The sequence below is a fragment of the Schistocerca piceifrons genome, unplaced genomic scaffold (assembly GCF_021461385.2).
Source record: "Schistocerca piceifrons isolate TAMUIC-IGC-003096 unplaced genomic scaffold, iqSchPice1.1 HiC_scaffold_936, whole genome shotgun sequence".
In the NCBI taxonomy this organism is placed as follows: Eukaryota; Metazoa; Arthropoda; class Insecta; order Orthoptera; family Acrididae; genus Schistocerca; species Schistocerca piceifrons.
In genome coordinates, this window is record NW_025729208.1 from 4826552 (window position 1) to 4830327 (window position 3776).

Below are 3776 nucleotides of genomic sequence, written 5' to 3' on the forward strand. Positions count from 1 at the left end.
AGATGTACTCTGTCTACAGGAACCGTACTCTCAAGCGGGACGAATCCCATACATGGCTGCTAATTGGCAAATGATACACACCGGAGTAGAACCTAAAGCCGCAATAATAATCACGAACAAATCATTTAGAACCACGGTCCTCGCGCAGTTCTCGAGCGAACACTGCAATGTCGTGGAACTCCAGACAACGAGAGGAGTGATCTACATCTCAAATATTTACTTCCAATATGGGCGAGAAATAGATGAGTTTTTGGAGATACTTACACAGGTTACCACGGCACTGCGGGGACGCAGGATGATAGTGACGGCTGACATAAATGCTAAGTCCCCCCTTTGGTTCAGTGGCACTCACGATGATCGAGGGCTAAAGGCCGAAGAGACGATAATGGCACTGCAACTGGTGGTTGCAAACCAACAAGGGAACCCCCCCACCTATACAGGCGGCGGGGGAGATGGCACAAATATAGATGTGACGTTGGTAACACCAAACCTCGTCACAAAAATCAACAACTGGAAAGTGTGGGACAGAGCAACCACCAGTGACCATAACTTAATTTCTTTCAACATTGGGGAAAGGGAGTGCCACAGGGACATGGGGTGGGAGCTGCAGTTCAACTATAACAAAGCCAACTGGGACCGTCTCGCGGAGGAGTGCAACATCCCGACATTGCTGGAGGGTGATGAAAACGTAGATGAATACGCCGAAGAGCTGGTACAGGCTATCACCAGGGCGGTGCGAGCCGCGGTACCAACCAGGAGGAGAGCCATCGCGGCCACCCCCACACCATGGTCGGCTGAACTAGAACAGATGCGCCAGGCTGTAAGGAGGGCAAGGAGGTACTACCAGCGGAGTGTCGTCTGGAGAGAGAAACAAAGATGGTTACAGATCTACAGAGAGAGCAAAGATCAATTCCAACAGGAGCTCAGGGCAGTCAGACTCAAAAGTTGGGAAAGTTACGTAAAAAGCCAATTGGCTACGGACCCTTGGGGAGTCCCATACAAGTTAGTAAGAGAGAAAATAAGATCACCTATGGTGCTTTCCACAGTCAGGGACGGGGACCGGATGACGGGCACGTGGCAGGAAACTGCCGAAGCCCTCCTCCGGGTCCTGTTGCCTGACGACGTGGAAGAAAATGAGACAGATGAACAGAAAGGAATAAGAAGAGAAGACCAAAGGGACTACAACAATAACATAAGAACTTACCCCTTCTCTGAAGAGGAAGTCGCTGCCCAAATAAAGGCCCTTAAAAAGGGCAAAGCTCCTGGCCCGGACGGCATTACTGCGGAAGTGGTGCAATTCCTTGCCCCCCAGCTTGTAGCTCCTCTCACTAAGTTGTACAACGAGTGCTTACAACTCGGGAAATTCCCAGCAATTTGGAAAAGAGCTAATGTAATAATAATCAAAAAGAGTCCAGACAAAGATCCTACAGAAATCAAGTCTTACAGACCTATCTGCTTGCTAGATGTACTGGGAAAACTTTTTGAGAGGCTATTAGCACACAGACTGACAGCACACCGCATGCTGTGTGGGATGAGCGACAGACAATTCGGTTTTCGGTCTGGGTGCTCTGCGTCTGACGCAATCGCCCTGGCTGCCGAGGTCTGTGGCTCTGCCCCGCACAAGTATGTTGTCGGCATCATGGTGGACATCAGTGGCGCCTTCGACAACCTGTGGTGGCCCTCACTCTTTTCCCGCCTGCGGGAGAAGAACTGTCCAGGGCTACTATACGGCTGTCTGAGGAGCTATTGTGTAGACAGGGAGGTCTTGCTATCGGCCCCTAGCGGCACGGTCAGGAAGATTGTGACCAAAGGATGTCCTCAGGGCTCTGTCCTTGGACCTCTCTTTTGGGACATAAACATGGAGCCTCTACTTGAGGATCTAAAGAACTGCGACGATGTGCTAGAGGTCATAGCATACGCAGATGACCTCCTCTTGCTGGTCGGCGGCCGTAGCCGTGAGGATCTAGAACCGAAAGTGGAGAGAGCCGTAACTGTACTTACTTCGTGGTGCCAAAGGAGTAAAATGACTATTGCGCCCAACAAATCAACATACTTGCTTCTCAAAGGCCAACTGGTCAGAAATCCCACAGTTAGAATCAACGGCATGCCAGTTCTTCGGCGCCGTGAGGCCCGATATCTGGGTGTAATCATCGATGAGAGGTGGAGCTTTGCATCACATATTGACACCGTATCCCAAAAGTCACTGGTCCTACTAAACAACCTCATTGGAATAGGTCACAAGCGATTCCACCTGCCACCAAATTTAATAAAACTATATCACAATAGTATTCTGACCTCCATAGTGGGATACGGATCAGGAGTCTGGGCACACAGACTCACGAGGGTCATGCCTGCCGTGGCCGTAAGAAGAGTGCAGCGGAACATGCTTCTACGCTCTGCAGGAGCTTACAGAACTACACCAGGAGGAGCGCTATTAGTACTAATGGGGATCTGTCCATTAGACATAAAAATCAGGGAGCAAGCCGCCTGGTACTGGGTGAAGAAGGAAAACAGGGATAAAATCAGGGAAATACTTGGGGTCTACGCGGGGGACAGGTATGCTATCAAAAAGAGGGGAATTGAACTTTGGCAGACTCAATGGAGTAGTGAGGAAACGGGACGCAGAACTTATGAACTGCTACCAGATATCGAGGAAAGGCTAAAACTCACATTTTTTACACCCACAAGAGGAATGCTGCACTTTCTTACTGGACATGGACCATACCCGACATATCTATGTCGGTTTGGGAAACAGGCTACACCAGCGTGCGCCTGTGGTGCTGTGCAAGGTACCCCAGAACATGTGGTGTACGAGTGCCACCTCTTCGATGATGTGGCCCATGATCTTCGACAACAGCTACCGAACATGGACACGTACCACATATTAAGAAGCGAAAGCACTTTTAACATCTTAAATACTCTCACTGATGTGATATCAAAGAAAGTAATTAAGAACTTTCTTAGGGACAACCACCAGTGAAGGACTAACACTTCCACCGAATTAGACTCGTACACCCTTCCTGTACCGCCAAGTGGGGTTCTGGCCAGCCGTCATACGGCTGGAATCCGCCTTACTTGGACTAGGAGGGAGGGGGGTACAAAACACCGGATTTGACCGCACACCAATGATGACATGTAGTTAGGTTAGATTAGATGTAGAAGATAGAATAATACCTAGAGTAGACTGCAGCGACACCAACTTAAGGCCAGCCCAGTGCCAGGGGCACGCCCACTGGGATTAGCTCAGTGGGCCGTGGCCAACACCAGCAGGTTTATAGTAGTACTGGCACACCTGTAACGCTGCAGGTAGAATGTAGACTAGATTAAGTAGCTTAGAATCCCATAGCGGTTAGATTAGAGTAAAACAATAGAAGTACCTGTAGTGTAGAAAAAGCTGCATTAATCGTATCATTTGTAAGACCCACTAATGTAGTTAGGTAGTGGGTTATATGAATAATGTAATATGATGTTTTGAATAAAGATTTTTTTTTTTTTTTTTTTTTTTTTTTTTTTTTTTTTTTTTTTTAAAAAAAAAAAAAAAAAAAAAAGGGAAAGAAGAGAAAAAAAAAACAGAGTCCCGACCAGAGATGGAAGGGACGCTTTTATTAGATCAAAACCAATCGGTCGGCTCGTCCGGTCCGTTTGCCTTGGTGACTCTGAATAACTTTGGGCTGATCGCACGGTCCTCGTACCGGCGACGCATCTTTCAAATGTCTGCCTTATCAACTGTCGATGGTAGGTTCTGCGCCTACCATGGTTGTAACGGGTAACGGGGA